Genomic DNA, 21,344 nt, shown 5'->3' on the forward strand with positions numbered 1-21,344 from the left:
CCGCGACCACATTCGCCTTGCCCGGATGATAAAGTATTTCACAATCATAATCTTTTACTACATCCATCCACCTACGTTGGCGATAATTCAAATCTCGTTGATTGAAGAGGTGTTTCAAACTCTTATGATCCGAATAAATCATACTCTTGACACCATACAAGTAATGGCGCCAAATTTTCAACGCATGCATAACTGCCGCCAACTCAAGATCATGAGTTGGATATCTCGTTTCGTGTTCCTTTAGTTATCGAGAGGCATAAGCGATGACTTTACCTCTTTGCATTAGAACACACCCGAGCCTATTTAACGAGGCATCACAATAAACTGTCATGTCTTCCACTCCTTCCGGCAACACTAACACCGGAGCTTGACACAATTTCTCTTTTAGCAAGTGAAAAGCAATTTCTTGCTCGTTCTCGTAATTAAATCTCGCGTTCTTCCTTGTCAATTTCGTTAACGAATAAGCGATCTTAGAAAAGTCTTGGATAAACCGACGATAATAACCGGCCAATCCGAGAAAACTTCGGATTTTCGTAGGCGTAGTCGGTCATTCCTAACTCTTCACCGTCTCTATCTTCCCCGGATCTACTTGAATACCATTTTTGTTCACAATGTGGCCAAGGAATTGAACCTCCCTTAGCCAAAATTCACATTTGGAGAACTTAGCATACAACTTCTCCCTCCGCAACGTCTTTAACACACACCGCAAATGAAGTTCATGTTCTTTCATACTCTTCGAATAGACAAGTATGTCGTCAATGAACACAATTACCGACTTGTCCAACATAGGTTGGCACACTTGGTTCATAAGGTCCATGAATGCCGCCGGTGCATTCGTAAGACCAAAAGGCATAACTACAAACTCAAAATGCCCATAACGCGTTCGAAAAGCCGTTTTCTCAATATCTTCCTCACGGACCCATATTTGGTGATAGCCGGACCGTAGGTCAATTTTAGAGAAATACGTTGCACCTTGGAGTTGGTCAAACAAATCGTCAATCCGAGGTAATGGATAACGATTCTTGATCGTCACTTTATTTAACTCCCGATAATCGATGCACATCCGCATACTTCCATCCTTCTTTTTCACGAATAAAACCGGAGCGCCCCATGGCGAAGCACTCGGTCGAATAAAACCCTTCTCAAGCAACTCTTGGGTTTGATTTAAAAACTCTTGCATTTCCGTCGGCGCTAAACGATAAGGAGTTTTAGCAATGGGGGTAGCCTCCAGAACCAACTAAATGCGAAATTCAACTTGTCTTTCCGCCAGAACACCCGGTAACTCGTCCAGAAAAACGTCTTCGAATTCACCAACCACCGGAATTTCACGAATGGGTGGTGGCTCATCACGAGTATCAACAACATGGGCAAGAAAAGTCATGCCACCACTATCAAGGAAACGACATGCCCGTGCAAAAGTGCATATCGGCACAAGTCTTCTACGCTTATCACCGTGAATAATTAACTCTCCCCCACTCGGGGCTTTCACACGAATAAATTTTTCATGGCATGCAATATCGGCTCTATTATGATCGAGCCAATCCATACCAACAACGATATCGAAATCAACCAAAGTCATCGGGATAAGATCAATCTTAAAGTTTTCGGCACCAAAAATGACATCACAATTTTTACACACATCAACCACTAGCACCGTTTTTCTGTCCGCTATTTTGACTTCTACTGGACGACTTAACTTAGCTAACGGTCTATTAAGTCTAGGCACAAATTTTAGAGATACAAACGACAAATTTGCACCGCCATCAAATAGAATCCTTGCCGGATTTGAGTTAACCATAAAAATACCTGAGACAACTTCGTTGGATTGCTTGGCCTCATCATTGGTCATCAAGTAATTGCGACCCCTAGCCGTACCCTCCGCTCTCTCCAACTTCTTCACATGATCATTATTCAAATCTGGACATTCCGGCCTCATGTGTCCCTCTTTACCACAATTATAACAAGTAAGCTTGGTCGACGCCTTGGTACAATCACGGGCTATGTGCCCTCTTTGATTACAATTATAACACGTGGGTCCGAAACCTCCGGAAGCACCCTTCTTCACACTATTAATGCTTTCGGAGCCTTTCTTATTCTTTTTATTTGAAAAGTTCGAATAACTCGAACCTTCAAACTTTCTCTTTGAGAAAGTGAAATCGCTTTTTCTTGGAACCTCCAGCTCAAAACCCCTAGCCAATACGTATAAATCTTCAAAAGACTTAGCCATACCCCGGCTAATCTTACCCTTCAACTCATCACTTAAAGTACGGTAGAAATCTAGCATCAACTTGTGATTATCACCAACATACTCCGGACAAAAACGAGTCTTTGCCAAGAAGGTAGACTTGAGAGTAACCAAGTCCATTGAACCTTGTCGCAAATTGTGCAAATCGTCCCGGATTTTATCAAGATCGGAAGAAGTTCGGTATTCTTGGAAAAATTCCTTCTTAAACTCCTCCCATGTCAAGCACATCCATTGCTCTTCACCATATAATTTGATTTTATCGTCCCACCACAACTTGCCCTCTTCGCGCAACATGCTAGACCCATACCTCGTCTTCTTCTAGGGAGGACACTCCGCGGTACGGAATGCCCCCTCGATATTGAAAATCCAACAAGTGCTTTTCAATGGATCCCTCACCCCATTAAACATTGGAATTTGAGTATCCTTGAAATTTTTGTAGTGGAAGTCCCGCCTTCCACCCCCACCATTACCTTCACCCCCTTCGCCTCGAGGATAAATGTTTCTAGCCTCTAAAGCCTCCTCTATTGCGGCTTTCATTCATTCATTGATCATTTCGGTCACTTATCCATCAACTGACTCTTGGAAGACCTTTCGGACATCGTCAAGAAAATCCTTCTTTAGCCTTTTAAAGATGGCCTCAAACTTGGTCGTGAGTTCAACGTCCTCACTCGTACTTCCGTCATTGGTGTCGTGTCCATTTCTCATCTTCATTCTACAAAACAAAGAAAATTAAGCTACAAAACGAAAGGACTTAACACATATGTATATACATATACACCACACTACCCCATCTTGCTCAACAATCGTCGTACATCGCTTGTTTGACACGATTTGAACCCGTAACAATGGTAGCTAATCATTGTTACGCGATCACGTCGCATTAATTCGCTAGTACAACGTCTATCTCGCTTGATGATTGCTAAAACAACACAAAACAGTTAGTGCAAGGTTAATTCACATAAACACTAGCACTAGCAATTGCCGTTCCGACCCAAAGTCCTACAAGTCCCGCATAACGCGCACATACAATAAAGTCTAAGTCTAGGCACCTATCTCAAGTCGCCTAAATCCCTTAGACCATGCTCTGATACCACTTGTAACAACCCATCCCATGTCCAATCGACATATGAAAAAAATAAAAAAAAATATTTTTGTAAAGCATAGTGGCGCGGCGCGCCACAGACCTACGCGGCGCGCCAAAACGGCCTGTCCAACTTTTCCTTTTTCTGAAAAAGATCGCCCACTTCCCGACATATTTAGACGAAACGCTTTTAACAACATATTCCAATATGTAAAACTAACACGATTCAAACATAAAATAAGTTTTACAAAGCGGGGCCCACATCGACCTGAATTACGAGTTTATTACATAACGTGAGTTTCAACCGCAAAAAGTTTAAATACCAAACGACACTACGAGCATGGTGTTTGGGGTTAAACTACTCAAGTCTAGGTAAAACTCCAAAAGCAAATATCTCCAAAAGCGTCCCCTAACACAACGGGATCTCTACTCTAAACAAACGCCCTTACCTTTGTCCATACCTGAGCCTATAAAAAGGTAAACAACGAGAGGGTAAGCAAAGCTTAGTGAATGCAATAATTACACATACATATATATAACCCATCTATTTGCAATCACATTCATTAAATACCTCGTACGAACTCGTAACTCAATTAGCATGTCATCGTACCCAAAACACTTAACAAGTCGTACGTTATCACAAAACCGCATTAGCATATACTCAACACAATGTATATATATATATATATATATATATATATATATATATATATATATATATATATATATATATATATATATATATATATATATATATATATATATATATAGACAATATGCTAAATAATCGACAATCTCAATATGGTTAACCATAAACGCTATGGTGCTACCAGCTCGTGGTTCACACCATACGCAATTGAGTCATACTCTTTTATAGTGCTACCGGCTCGTGGCTCACACTCGATGCTACCGGCTCGTGGTTCATGAAATGTCCCGTTCTTATTGATTAAAAACGTTCCATATTAATTGATTTCGTTGCGAGGTTTTGACCTCTATATGAGACGTTTTTCAAAGACTGCATTCATTTTTAAAACAAACCATAACCTTTATTTCATAAATAAAGGTTTAAAAAGCTTTACGTAGATTATCAAATAATGATAATCTAAAATATCCTGTTTACACACGACCATTACATAATGGTTTACAATACAAATATGTTACATCGAAATCAGTTTCTTGAATGCAGTTTTTACACAATATCATACAAACATGGACTCCAAATCTTGTCCTTATTTTAGTATGCAACAGCGGAAGCTCTTAATATTCACCTGAGAATAAACATGCTTTAAACGTCAACAAAAATGTTGGTGAGTTATAGGTTTAACCTATATATATCAAATCATAACAATAGACCACAAGATTTCATATTTCAATACACATCCCATACATAGAGATAAAAATCATTCATATGGTGAACACCTGGTAACCGACAATAACAAGATGCATATATAAGAATATCCCCATCATTCCGGGACACCCTTCGGATATGATATAAATTTCGAAGTACTAAAGCATCCGGTACTTTGGATGGGTTTTGTTAGGCCCAATAGATCTATCTTTAGGATTCGCGTCAATTAGGGTGTCTGTTCCCTAATTCTTAGATTACCAGACTTAATTAAAAAGGGGCATATTCGATTTCGATAATTCAACCATAGAATGTAGTTTCACGTACTTGTGTCTATTTTGTAAATCATTTATAAAACCTGCATGTATTCTCATCCCAAAAATATTAGATTTTAAAAGTGGGACTATAACTCACTTTCACAGATTTTTACTTCGTCGGGAAGTAAGACTTGGCCACTGGTTGATTCACGAACCTATAACAATATATACATATATATCAAAGTATGTTCAAAATATATTTACAACACTTTTAATATATTTTGATGTTTTAAGTTTATTAAGTCAGCTGTCCTCGTTAGTAACCTACAACTAGTTGTCCACAGTTAGATGTACAGAAATAAATCGATAAATATTATCTTGAATCAATCCACGACCCAGTGTATACGTATCTCAGTATTGATCACAACTCAAACTATATATATTTTGGAATCAACCTCAACCCTGTATAGCTAACTCCAACATTCACATATAGAGTGTCTGTGGTTGTTCCGAAATATATATAGATGTGTCGACATGATAGGTCGAAACATTGTATACGTGTCTATGGTATCTCAAGATTACATAATATATAATACAAGTTGATTAAGTTATGGTTGGAATAGATTTGTTACCAATTTTCACGTAGCTAAAATGAGAAAAATTATCCAATCTTGTTTTACCCATAAGTTCTTCATTTTAAATCCGTTTTGAGTGAATCAAATTGCTATGGTTTCATATTGAACTCTATTTTATGAATCTAAACAAAAAAATTATAGGTTTCTAGTTGGAAAAATAAGTTACAAGTCGTTTTTGTAAAGGTAGTCATTTCAGTCGAAAGAACGACGTCTAGATGACCATTTTAGAAAACATACTTCCACTTTGAGTTTAACCATAATTTTTGAATATAGTTTCATGTTCATAATAAAACTCATTTTCTCATAATAACAACTTTTAAATCAAAGTTTATCATAGTTTTTAATTAACTAACCCAAAACAGCCCGCGGTGTTACTACGACGGCGTAAATCCGGTTTTACGGTGTTTTTCGTGTTTCCAGGTTTTAAATCATTAAGTTAGCATATCATATAGATATAGAAAATGTGTTTAGTTGATTTTAAAAGTCAAGTTAGAAGGATTAACTTTTGTTTGCGAACAAGTTTAGAATTAACTAAACTATGTTCTAGTGATTACAAGTTTAAACCTTCGAATAAGATAGCTTTATATGTATGAATCGAATGATGTTATGAACATCATTACTACCTTAAGTTCCTAGGATGAACCTACTGGAAAAGAGAAAAATGGATCTAGCTTCAATGGATCCTTGGATGGCTCAAAATTCTTGAAGCAAAATCATGACACGAAAACAAGTTCAAGTAAGATCATCACTTGAAATAAGATTGTTATAGTTATAGAAATTGAACCAAAGTTTGAATATGATTATTACCTTGTATTAGAATGATAACCTACTGTAAGAAACAAAGATTTCTTGAGGTTGGATGATCATCTTACAAGATTGGAAGTGAGCTAGCAAACTTGAAAGTATTCTTGATTTTATGAAACTAGAACTTTTGGAATTTATGAAGAACACTTAGAACTTGAAGATAGAACTTGAGAGAGTTCAATTAGATGAAGAAAATTGAAGAATGAAAGTGTTTGTAGGTGTTTTTGGTCGTTGGTGTATGGATTAGATATAAAGGATATGTAATTTTGTTTTCATGTAAATAAGTCATGAATGATTACTCATATTTTTGTAATCTTATGAGATATTTCATGCTAGTTGCCAAATGATGGTTCCCACATGTGTTAGGTGACTCACATGGGCTGCTAAGAGCTGATCATTGGAGTGTATATACCAATAGTACATACATCTAAAAGCTGTGTATTGTACGAGTACGAATACGGGTGCATACGAGTAGAATTGTTGATGAAACTGAACGAGAATGTAATTGTAAGCATTTTTGTTAAGTAGAAGTATTTTGATAAGTGTATTGAAGTCTTTCAAAAGTGTATAAATACATATTAAAACACTACATGTATATACATTTTAACTGAGTCGTTAAGTCATCGTTATCGTTACATGTAAGTGTTGTTTTGAAACCTTTAGGTTAACGATCTTGTTAAATGTTGTTAACCCAATGTTTATAATAACAAAAGAGATTTTAAATTATTATATTATCATGATATTATGATGTACGAATATCTCTTAATATGATATATATACATTAAATGTCGTTACAACGATAAATGTTACATATATGTCTCGTTTCAAAATCATTAAGTTAGTAGTCTTGTTTTTACATATGTAGTTCATTGTTAATATAATTAATGATATGTTTACTTATCATAATATCATGTTAACTATATATATAACCATATATATGTCATCATATAGTTTTTTACAAGTTTTAACGTTCGTGAATCACCGGTCAACTTGGGTGGTCAATTGTCTATATGAAACCTATTTCAATTAATCAAGTCTTAACAAGTTTGATTGCTTAACATGTTGGAAACATTTAATTATGTAAACATCAATCTCAATTAATATATATAAACATGGAAAAGTTCGGGTCACTACAGTACCTACCCGTTAAATAAATTTCGTCCCGAAATTTTAAGCTGTTGAAGGTGTTGACGAATCTTCTGGAAATAGATGCGGGTATTTCTTCTTCATCTGATCTTCACGCTCCCAGGTGAACTCGGGTCCTCTACGAGCATTCCATCGAACCTTAACAATTGGTATCTTGTTTTGCTTAAGTCTTTTAACCTCACGATCCATTATTTCGACGGGTTCTTCGATGAATTGGAGTTTTTCGTTGATTTGGATTTCATCTAACGGAATAGTGAGATCTTCTTTAGCAAAACATTTCTTCAAATTCGAGACGTGGAAAGTGTTATGTACAGCCGCGAGTTGTTGAGGTAACTCAAGTCGGTAAGCTACTGGTCCGACACGATCAATAATCTTGAATGGTCCAATATACCTTGGATTTAATTTCCCTCGTTTACCAAATCGAACAACGCCTTTCCAAGGTGAAACTTTAAGCATGACCATCTCTCCAATTTCAAATTCTATATCTTTTCTTTTAATGTCAGCGTAGCTCTTTTGTCGACTTTGGGCGGTTTTCAACCGTTGTTGAATTTGGATGATCTTCTCGGTAGTTTCTTGTATAATCTCCGGACCCGTAATCTGTCTATCCCCCACCTCACTCCAACAAATCGGAGACCTGCACTTTCTACCATAAAGTGCTTCAAACGGCGCCATCTCAATGCTTGAATGGTAGCTGTTGTTGTAGGAAAATTCTGCTAACGGTAGATGTCGATCCCAACTGTTTCCGAAATCAATAACACATGCTCGTAGCATGTCTTCAAGCGTTTGTATCGTCCTTTCGCTCTGCCCATCAGTTTGTGGATGATAGGCAGTACTCATGTCTAGACGAGTTCCTAATGCTTGCTGTAATGTCTGCCAGAATCTTGAAATAAATCTGCCATCCCTATCAGAGATAATAGAGATTGGTATTCCATGTCTGGAGACGACTTCCTTCAAATACAGTCGTGCTAACTTCTCCATCTTGTCATCTTCTCTTATTGGTAGGAAGTGTGCTGATTTGGTGAGACGATCAACTATTACCCAAATAGTATCAAAACCACTTGCAGTCCTTGGCAATTTAGTGATGAAATCCATGGTAATGTTTTCCCATTTCCATTCCGGGATTTCGGGTTGTTGAAGTAGACCTGATGGTTTCTGATGCTCAGCTTTGACCTTAGAACACGTCAAACATTCTCCTACGTATTTAGCAACATCGGCTTTCATACCCGGCCACCAAAAATGTTTCTTGAGATCCTTGTACATCTTCCCCGTTCCAGGATGTATTGAGTATCTGGTTTTATGAGCTTCTCTAAGTACCATTTCTCTCATATCTCCAAATTTTGGTACCCAAATCCTTTCAGCCCTATACCGGGTTCCGTCTTCCCGAATATTAAGATGCTTCTCCGATCCTTTGGGTATTTCATCCTTTAAATTTCCCTCTTTTAAAACTCCTTGTTGCGCCTCCTTTATTTGAGTAGTAATGTTATTATGAATCATTATATTCATAGATTTTACTCGAATGGGTTCTCTATCCTTCCTGCTCAAGGCATCGGCTACCACATTTGCCTTCCCCGGGTGGTAACGAATCTCAAAATCGTAATCATTCAATAATTCAATCCACCTACGCTGCCTCATATTCAGTTGTTTCTGATTAAATATGTGTTGAAGACTTTTGTGGTCGGTATATATAATACTTTTGACCCCATATAAGTAGTGCCTCCAAGTCTTTAATGCAAAAACAACCGCGCCTAATTCCAAATCATGCGTCGTATAATTTTGTTCGTGAATCTTCAATTGTCTAGACGCATAAGCAATCACCTTCGTTCGTTGCATTAATACACAACCGAGACCTTGCTTTGATGCGTCACAATAAATCACAAAATCATCATTCCCTTCAGGCAATGACAATATAGGTGCCGTAGTTAGCTTTTTCTTCAATAACTGAAACGCTTTCTCTTGTTCATCATTCCATTCAAATTTCTTCCCTTTATGCGTTAATGCAGTCAAGGGTTTTGCTATTCTGGAAAAGTCTTGGATGAACCTTCTGTAGTAACCAGCTAGTCCTAAAAACTGGCGTATGTGTTTCGGAGTTTTCGGGGTTTCCCACTTTTCAACAGTTTCTATCTTTGCCGGATCCACCTTAATACCTTCTTTGTTCACTATGTGACCGAGGAATTGAACTTCTTCCAACCAAAATGCACACTTTGAAAACTAAGCGTACAATTCTTCCTTCCTCAATACTTCTAACACCTTTCTCAAATGTTCACCGTGTTCTTGGTCATTCTTTGAGTAAATAAGTATGTCATCAATGAAAACAATGACAAACTTGTCAAGGTATGGTCCACACACTCGGTTCATAAGGTCCATGAACACAGCTGGTGCATTAGTTAAACCAAACGGCATGACCATAAACTCGTAATGACCGTAACGTGTTCTGAAAGCAGTCTTTGGAATATCATCTTCTTTCACCCGCATTTGATGATACCCGGAACGTAAGTCAATCTTTGAATAAACAGACGAGCCTTGTAGTTGATCAAATAAGTCGTCGATTCTCGGTAGTGGGTAGCGGTTCTTGATGGTAAGTTTGTTCAACTCTCGGTAGTCGATACACAACCTGAATGTACCATCTTTCTTCTTGACAAACAAAACAGGAGCTCCCCACGGTGATGTGCTTGGTCGAATGAAACCACGCTCTAAAAGTTCTTGTAATTGGCTTTGCAGTTCTTTCATCTCGCTGGGTGCGAGTCTGTAAGGAGCACGAGCTATTGGTGCAGCTCCTGGTACAAGATCTATTTGAAATTCAACGGATCGATGTGGGGGTAATCCCGGTAATTCTTTCGGAAATACATCGGGAAATTCTTTTGCAATGGGAACATCATTGATGCTCTTTTCTTCAGTTTGTACTTTCTCGACGTGTGCTAGAACAGCATAGCAACCTTTTCTTATTAGTTTTTGTGCCTTCAAATTACTAATAAGATGTAGCTTCGTGTTGCCCTTTTCTCCGTACACCATTAAGGGTTTTCCTTTTTCTCGTATAATACGAATTGCATTTTTGTAACAAACGATCTCCGCTTTCACTTCTTTCAACCAGTCCATACCGATTATCACATCAAAACTCCCTAACTCTACTGGTATCAAATCAATCTTAAATGTTTCGCTAACCAGTTTAATTTCTCGATTCCGACATATATTATCTGCTGAAATTAATTTACCATTTGCTAATTCGAGTAAAAATTTACTATCCAAAGGCGTCAATGGACAACTTAATTTAGCACAAAAATCTCTACTCATATAGCTTCTATCCGCACCCGAATCAAATAAAACGTAAGCAGATTTATTGTCAATAAGAAACGTACCCGTAACAAGCTCCGGGTCTTCCTGTGCCTCTACCGCATTAATATTGAAAACTCTTCCACGGCCTTGTCCATTCGTGTTCTCCTGGTTCGGGCAATTTCTAATAATGTGGCCTGGTTTTCCACATTTATAACAAACTACATTGGCATAACTTGCTCCGACACTACTTGCTCCGCCATTACTCGTTCCGACACCATTTGTTCCTTTCATTCTATTAACCCCTGGTCCGTAAACCTCACACTTCGCCGCGCTATGACCATTTCTTTTACACTTGTTGCAAAATTTGGTGCAGAACCCCGAGTGATTCTTTTCACACCTTTGGCATAGCTGCTTCTGATTGTTGTTGTTGTTGCGGTTATTATTGTTGTTGGGATGATTGTTGTAGTTGTTGTTGTTGTTGTTGTTGTTGTTGTTGGGCCGTTTGTTGTAGTTGCGATTGATGTTGCGATTGTTGGGATAATTGTTGCGATTATTGTTGTAATTACTGTTGTTGTTGTATTGGTGATTCTTATCACCGTTTTCCTCCCACTTTCTTTTGACTTGCTTCACATTGGCCTCTTCAGCAGTCTGTTCTTTAATTCTTTCTTCAATCTGGTTCACTAGTTTGTGAGCCATTCTACATGCCTGTTGTATGGAGGCGGGCTCGTGTGAACTTATATCTTCTTGGATTCTTTCCGGTAATCCTTTCATAAACGCGTCGATCTTCTCTTCCTCATCTTCGAATGCTCCCGGACACAATAGGCACAATTCTGTGAATCGTCTTTCGTACGTGGTAATATCAAATCCTTGGGTTCGTAACCCTCTAAGTTCTGTCTTGAGCTTATTGACCTCGGTTCTGGGACGGTACTTCTCGTTCATCAAGTGCTTGAATGCTGACCACGGTAGTGCGTACGCATCATCTTGTCCCACTTGCTCTAGATAGGTATTCCACCATGTTAACGCAGAACCTGTGAAGGTATGCGTAGCGTACTTCACTTTGTCCTCTTCAGTACACTTACTTATGGCAAACACCGATTCAACCTTCTCGGTCCACCGTTTCAATCCGATCGGTCCTTCGGTTCCATCAAATTCCAAAGGTTTGCAGGCAGTGAATTCTTTGTAGGTGCATCCTACACGATTTCCTGTACTGCTAGATCCAAGGTTATTGTTGGTATGTAGCGCAGCCTGTACTGCGGCTATGTTTGAAGCTAGAAAAGTACGGAATTCCTCTTCATTCATATTCACGGTGTGTCGAGTAGTCGGTGCCATTTCCTTCAAAATAGTTAAATGGAACAAGTTAATCATACAGAATATTAAGAGTAGTTAATAGTATTTCATAGCATAATATGAACTCATTTATAAAAGCTTTTTCTTCATATTAGCGTTTTATAAGTTTAAATTCGGGTAGTACCTACCCGTTAAGTTCATACTTAGTAGCTAATATACAATTCAACTACTACAATTCTATATGAAAAACTGATTATAATAATATTTCGCGTTCAAACTTTTATACAATATTTTACAAACTTACAATACCGCTTATTTTACATAAAGCATGAAATATAGCACACAATAACTTTGATACAAGATAGTTGTGAAGACAATTCTAGCTAGTACACAAGTCGTTCAGCAAAGGCAATAAAGACACGTAATTCATACGTCCAGAAACAAGTCATGCATTCTGGTTTTACTAGGACTACTTCCCATCCTTGGTCTTGTGCAACATAACCGTTATGGCCGTTGATAAGACAGCGTGTTGTAACATCATCAAAGGGACGAGGGTTACGTAATGTCCAACAGTCCCGTAATAATCTAAAAACCTCATTTCTTACCCCAATTACCGACTCCGTCACTTGTGGAAACGTTTTGTTTAATAGTTGTAGCCCGATGTTCTTGTTCTCACTTTGGTGAGAAGCGAACATTACTAATCCGTAAGCATAACATGCTTCTTTATGTTGCATGTTAGCCGCTTTTTATAAATCACGAAGTCCAATATTCGGATATATTGAGTCAAAATAATTTCTTAACCCGTTGCGTAAAATAGCATTTGGGTTCCCCGCAATATATGCGTCAAAGTAAACACATCGTAACTTATGGGTTTCCCAATGTGATATCCCCCATCTTTCAAACGAAAGTCTCTTATAAACCAAGACATTCTTGGAACGTTCTTCGAATGTCTTACAAACTGATCTCGCCTTAAATAGTTGTGCCGAAGAATTCTGGCCGACTCTAGACAAGATTTCATCAATCATGTCTCCGGGTAGGTCTATTAAAATATTGGGTTGTCTATCCATTTTGTGTTTTTAAACTGTAAAATAGACAAAAGTTAGATTCATAAAAATAATACTTATTAATACAAGCAATTTTTACATATATCATAAAGCATAAGAACACTATATTCCATATATTACACCACACGAATACAACTATCTTATTCCGACTCGCTCGTTTCTTCTTCTTCGGTTTTGGTTCGTTTTGCCAAGTTTCTAGGGATATATGATGTTCCCCTAATACGAGCCGTCGTTGTCCACATTGGTTTAGAAAAACCTGGTGGTTTAGAAGTTCCCGGGTCATTGTTACAACTTAAGGACTTCGGGGGTTGACGATACATATAAAGTTCATCGGGGTTGGAATTAGATTTCTCTATTTTTATGCCCTTTCCCTTATTATTTTCTTTTGCCTTTTTAAATTCAGTTGGGGTAATTTCTATAACATCATCGGAATTCTCGTCGGAATCCGATTCATCGGAGAATTGGTAATCCTCCCAATATTTTGCTTCCTTGGCGGAAACACCATTGACCATAATTAACTTTGGTCGGTTGGTTGAGGATTTTCTTTTACTTAACCGTTTTATTATTTCCCCCACCGGTTCTATTTCTTCATCCGGTTCCGATTCTTCTTCCGGTTCCGATTCTTCTTCCGGTTCCGACTCTTCTTCCGGTTCCTCTTCGGGAACTTGTGAATCAGTCCACAAATCATTCCAATTTACATTTGACTCTTCATTATTATTAGGTGAGTCAATGGGACTTGTTCTAGAGGTAGACATCTATCACATAATATCAAACACGTTAAGAGATTAATATATCACATAATATTCATATGTTAAAAATATATAGTTTCCAACAAAAATGTTAAGCAATCATTTTTAAAGAAAACACGGTCGAAGTCCAGACTCACTAATGCATCCTAACAAACTCGATAAGACACACTAATGCAAATTTTCTGGTTCTCTAAGACCAACGCTCTGATACCAACTGAAATGTCCCGTTCTTATTGATTAAAAACGTTCCATATTAATTGATTTCGTTGCGAGGTTTTGACCTCTATATGAGACGTTTTTCAAAGACTGCATTCATTTTTAAAACAAACCATAACCTTTATTTCATAAATAAAGGTTTAAAAAGCTTTACGTAGATTATCAAATAATGATAATCTAAAATATCCTGTTTACACACGACCATTACATAATGGTTTACAATACAAATATGTTACATCGAAATCAGTTTCTTGAATGCAGTTTTTACACAATATCATACAAACATGGACTCCAAATCTTGTCCTTATTTTAGTATGCAACAGCGGAAGCTCTTAATATTCACCTGAGAATAAACATGCTTTAAACGTCAACAAAAATGTTGGTGAGTTATAGGTTTAACCTATATATATCAAATCATAACAATAGACCACAAGATTTCATATTTCAATACACATCCCATACATAGAGATAAAAATCATTCATATGGTGAACACCTGGTAACCGACAATAACAAGATGCATATATAAGAATATCCCCATCATTCCGGGACACCCTTCGGATATGATATAAATTTCGAAGTACTAAAGCATCCGGTACTTTGGATGGGTTTTGTTAGGCCCAATAGATCTATCTTTAGGATTCGCGTCAATTAGGGTGTCTGTTCCCTAATTCTTAGATTACCAGACTTAATTAAAAAGGGGCATATTCGATTTCGATAATTCAACCATAGAATGTAGTTTCACGTACTTGTGTCTATTTTGTAAATCATTTATAAAACCTGCATGTATTCTCATCCCAAAAATATTAGATTTTAAAAGTGGGACTATAACTCACTTTCACAGATTTTTACTTCGTCGGGAAGTAAGACTTGGCCACTGGTTGATTCACGAACCTATAACAATATATACATATATATCAAAGTATGTTCAAAATATATTTACAACACTTTTAATATATTTTGATGTTTTAAGTTTATTAAGTCAGCTGTCCTCGTTAGTAACCTACAACTAGTTGTCCACAGTTAGATGTACAGAAATAAATCGATAAATATTATCTTGAATCAATCCACGACCCAGTGTATACGTATCTCAGTATTGATCACAACTCAAACTATATATATTTTGGAATCAACCTCAACCCTGTATAGCTAACTCCAACATTCACATATAGAGTGTCTGTGGTTGTTCCGAAATATATATAGATGTGTCGACATGATAGGTCGAAACATTGTATACGTGTCTATGGTATCTCAAGATTACATAATATATAATACAAGTTGATTAAGTTATGGTTGGAATAGATTTGTTACCAATTTTCACGTAGCTAAAATGAGAAAAATTATCCAATCTTGTTTTACCCATAAGTTCTTCATTTTAAATCCGTTTTGAGTGAATCAAATTGCTATGGTTTCATATTGAACTCTATTTTATGAATCTAAACAAAAAAATTATAGGTTTCTAGTTGGAAAAATAAGTTACAAGTCGTTTTTGTAAAGGTAGTCATTTCAGTCGAAAGAACGACGTCTAGATGACCATTTTAGAAAACATACTTCCACTTTGAGTTTAACCATAATTTTTGAATATAGTTTCATGTTCATAATAAAAATCATTTTCTCATAATAACAACTTTTAAATCAAAGTTTATCATAGTTTTTAATTAACTAACCCAAAACAGCCCGCGGTGTTACTACGACGGCGTAAATCCGGTTTTACGGTGTTTTTCGTGTTTCCAGGTTTTAAATCATTAAGTTAGCATATCATATAGATATAGAAAATGTGTTTAGTTGATTTTAAAAGTCAAGTTAGAAGGATTAACTTTTGTTTGCGAACAAGTTTAGAATTAACTAAACTATGTTCTAGTGATTACAAGTTTAAACCTTCGAATAAGATAGCTTTATATGTATGAATCGAATGATGTTATGAACATCATTACTACCTTAAGTTCCTTGGATGAACCTACTGGAAAAGAGAAAAATGGATCTAGCTTCAATGGATCCTTGGATGGCTCAAAATTCTTGAAGCAAAATCATGACACGAAAACAAGTTCAAGTAAGATCATCACTTGAAATAAGATTGTTATAGTTATAGAAATTGAACCAAAGTTTGAATATGATTATTACCTTGTATTAGAATGATAACCTACTGTAAGAAACAAAGATTTCTTGAGGTTGGATGATCATCTTACAAGATTGGAAGTGAGCTAGCAAACTTGAAAGTATTCTTGATTTTATGAAACTAGAACTTTTGGAATTTATGAAGAACACTTAGAACTTGAAGATAGAACTTGAGAGAGTTCAATTAGATGAAGAAAATTGAAGAATGAAAGTGTTTGTAGGTGTTTTTGGTCGTTGGTGTATGGATTAGATATAAAGGATATGTAATTTTGTTTTCATGTAAATAAGTCATGAATGATTACTCATATTTTTGTAATCTTATGAGATATTTCATGCTAGTTGCCAAATGATGGTTCCCACATGTGTTAGGTGACTCACATGGGCTGCTAAGAGCTGATCATTGGAGTGTATATACCAATAGTACATACATCTAAAAGCTGTGTATTGTACGAGTACGAATACGGGTGCATACGAGTAGAATTGTTGATGAAACTGAACGAGAATGTAATTGTAAGCATTTTTGTTAAGTAGAAGTATTTTGATAAGTGTATTGAAGTCTTTCAAAAGTGTATAAATACATATTAAAACACTACATGTATATACATTTTAACTGAGTCGTTAAGTCATCGTTATCGTTACATGTAAGTGTTGTTTTGAAACCTTTAGGTTAACGATCTTGTTAAATGTTGTTAACCCAATGTTTATAATAACAAAAGAGATTTTAAATTATTATATTATCATGATATTATGATGTACGAATATCTCTTAATATGATATATATACATTAAATGTCGTTACAACGATAAATGTTACATATATGTCTCGTTTCAAAATCATTAAGTTAGTAGTCTTGTTTTTACATATGTAGTTCATTGTTAATATAATTAATGATATGTTTACTTATCATAATATCATGTTAACTATATATATAACCATATATATGTCATCATATAGTTTTTTACAAGTTTTAACGTTCGTGAATCACCGGTCAACTTGGGTGGTCAATTGTCTATATGAAACCTATTTCAATTAATCAAGTCTTAACAAGTTTGATTGCTTAACATGTTGGAAACATTTAATTATGTAAACATCAATCTCAATTAATATATATAAACATGGAAAAGTTCGGGTCACTACAGTTCACATCTTATTTTATAGTGCTACCGGCTCGTGGTTCACACTCGATGCTACTGGCTCGAGGTTCACATCTTATTTTATAGTGCTACCTGCTCGTGGTTCACACTCGATGCTACCAGCTCGTGGTTCACATCTTGTCGCACACATGTTATGGCACTACAGGCTCGATGGTTCATACCATAACACCCACAAATAAACACGTCATGTACACATACGTATAATTACTCCACTCACCTTAAAATCTCTTGTGAAAGATAATCAAGCTCGGAAATCTTCAATGTAACATACCTAGTACATTATACATAATATCAATCACAAACTCAAGTTGGTCAACCAACTAAAACTCCATTCTAGTGTTATCTTGACCCATGGTGCAATTTCGACCCATTTACACCCTTAACCCTAATATTTGGGTTAACATCCCCAAAACCCTAATCATTAGCCAAGTTAGGTTTAAAACACATTTCAACACAAGGTTTATGCATTACACACCAACATTAACTAACTTAGGTCCATTTTGACCCATTTGACCAAATTAAGGTCAACACAACCATTTCGGGTCATCCACTAACCCACACAATGCCCATTTACTTATCTATAAGTGTGCTAGTAATTGACTAACTAATTTAGGCTCATAAACATCAATTAATACCTTGAAAAACCCTAGTTAGTCATCTTTGAGTCTACATGACCCAAATTCACCCAAAACACCCAATTCACTAACAAATGGGTTTTAAGTTCATCACATACCCCAAACCCTAACCCTTAATCAAATTAAACAAGGAAAACAAAGTTAGAACATACCACCACACTCAAAACGTAGCTAGAAAGTAGATGAATAACTTTAGAACTTGAGCTTAAGCAAGATTCCTTCTTCTTCTTCCCCAAAATGAGTTTTCCCTCACTAGAATATCACTCTCTCTCTAGAAATTAAATGGAGGTGATAAGGGTTGTTGAAGATGGAGTAAATGAAGCTCCAAGACTGATCTAGGGCCTTCAATTCGGGCCCCCATATGTAATTACCAAAAAGCCCTTAAAATATCTAATTTAAAAAGGAATAAGTGAACTGTCAGCAATTGGCGCGGCCCGCCATTAACCTGCGCGGCGAGCGGATGGCCTGGGCATAATTTTTCTTCATTTTAAATATGTACAACAAAACCCCCACTTCAAGTATCATAAATACACTTATGTACACTACAAATATTTGGGTCTTACAAACAAATAACAAGTAACAAAATAAATGTAATAATGATGATGCTATGTTTCGGTTTTTCAAAGGAAAAAAGAGAAGAAAGAAAAAGATGTAATACTTACAAACTAGAGAGAAATACTAGAGAAAAGAGAGTGCAAGTAAGTTGTGTGTGAAATGAGATAGAAACTAGTAAATAAGTAACAAAGAAATTTGAAAATGGAATTCCCTTTCTCACCATTTAGGCTAAGGAAGCCAAAAGAGGCAAGGTCAAAAGTAATCTTTCAAGTGTTGGGAGATGGTGTAAGCTAAAATGGATTAATGGTAAATGTATGGGAAAGAGTTACTAGCATGCTTGAAGTATTTGTCTCCAACTTAACTTAATTAATCCAAGTTTAAGCTTAATGAATTACTAGTAATATGTTGGGCTCACAACTAGTCCATTAGGAAAGTAGGGTGGGCTTCCAAGTCCATTAACATGAGTCCATGTAAGTATGCAACAATTAAATAAATAAATCCCAAGTAATTAACTACTTACATTAGTTAATTAAAAATGATTAATAATAATTAATCATGAACATAAATAATATTCGAAATATTATTCGTGTAAAGTACGTGTGTCACAAAGACAAGTCGGGACATGGAAAGTCAAATACGGTGACAAGTAAATGTACAAGAATACATTTATTAAAACACAAGTATTAATAATAAATATTAATAAATATAAGTTGGAAAATCCAGGGTCATTACATTAACCACCTGTTAAAGAAAATTTCGTCCCAAAATTTTAAGCTGAGGGAGATGGAGGGGCTGGGAAAAGGTGAGGATACTTCTGCATCATTTGATCCTCTCGTTCCTAAGTAAACTCAGGTCCTCGTTTGGCATTCCATCGGACTCGGACGATCGGAATCCTATTGTGTTTCAAAGTTTTGACCTCACGGTCCATAATTTCGACAGGATCTTCCATGAAGTGGAGCTTGTCATCAATCGTAATTTCCTCCAGTGGTATGACATGTTCTGGTTCAGTAAGACACTTCTTCAAATTCAATACATGAAAGGTAGAATGAACTGAGCTCAATTGAGTCGGAAGATCCAGACGGTAAGAAACGGGTCCAACACGCTCCAAGATTTCGAAAGGACCAATGTATCACGGATTTAACTTTCCACGTTTTCCAAAACGGATTACACTTTTCCAAGGTGCGACTCTCAACATTACACGGTCACCCACGTTGAATTCGAAATCTTTACGTTTAAGGTCTGCATAACTCTTTTGACGATCACGGGCCGTCTTGAGTCTAGCTTGAATTTGGACAATCTTCTCAGTTGTTTCATGGACTATCTCGGGTCCGATGATTTCCGTTTCGCCTACTTCGGCCCAACAAATAGGAGATCGGCACTTGCTGCCATACAACACTTCAAAAGGTGCGGCATTAATACTCGAATGATAACTGTTGTTGTAAGAGAATTCGGCTAGCGGCAAATGCCTTTCCCAAGCTGAGACGACCCGACCCAATCCATCTGGACAAAGTCATCAACATTTGGTTCCATTGCGATGATCGACTCCATGTAAGGTCCTTAACATGAGCAAATGCACAGCGGAAGACTTAATTCGTACCTGAGAATAACATGCTTTAAAATGTCAACATAAAGTTGGTGAGATATATAGGTTTGATGCTAGCAGCGTTATAACAATGGACCACAAGATTTCATATAAAAACATTTAATAAAAATATTCTAAGTGGTTGAGCACTTGGTAACCATACTTAACATTTAATCACGTTGCATATTCCCTTTATTATGAAATCTTACTACACTGTACCAAGTGTAGTCACGAAACGAAGTACTGTGCAACCGTTGAATACTGGTCGTCCAGTCCGGTTGGGGTTGTCAGGCCCGATAGATCTATCAACAGGATTCGCGTTTACAATACCGCTGTAAATAATAGTTACCAAGCTACAGGGAAGTATGCCAGTGGTACAACTCAACGTAGAATATATTTTTCAGTTACTTGTGTCCATAACGTAAATCATTTATAAAAACAGCGCATGTATTCTCAGCCCAAAAATATTTAGAGTTTAAAAGGGGACTATATACTCACCATACTGTATTTTGTAGTAAAAATACATATAACGATATCGAACAATTGTAGGGTTGGCCTCGGATTCACGAACCTATAATATTTGTATATATATTAATACACGTAATTGTAATCGAACATATATAAATTTATTAGTTATATTATTTTTATATTATTAATATATATGTTTCATATATCCTTTTTATATATTTCTAAATATTATATTTGTTATGTTATATGTAATAATTATATTTTTGTATGTATATGTATATATATATCTTTTGTTTGTTAAAATTATATTAATACTAAAATAATATTAAATTTGATAATAATAATAATAGTAATGATAATTGGGTTTAAAAATGATACTTTTAATTTATATGACAAATGATAACTTTAATAATACTTTTAGTAAAGATGATAATTTTAATAATAATTTATACTAATAATAATAATTCCAAAAAAATAAAGATTTTACTAATAATAATACTTATCTTATTAATAATAACTAGGTGAATGAAAATAATTAGAATAATGATAATAATTGCATTTAATAATAATACTAGTTAATAACAATAATAATAATAATAATGATAGAATTAAGATAAATGAAACTACCTTCAAAAGAGTTTGTTAAAAAGAATAAATGCCTAGGACGGGACTCGAACCCCCGACCTCCCACATACCCAACAATTGCCCAAACCACTACTCCACTCTATCATTTCTGTT

Source organism: Rutidosis leptorrhynchoides, chromosome 11, assembly GCF_046630445.1.
Source record: "Rutidosis leptorrhynchoides isolate AG116_Rl617_1_P2 chromosome 11, CSIRO_AGI_Rlap_v1, whole genome shotgun sequence".
Lineage (NCBI taxonomy): Eukaryota > Viridiplantae > Streptophyta > Magnoliopsida > Asterales > Asteraceae > Rutidosis > Rutidosis leptorrhynchoides.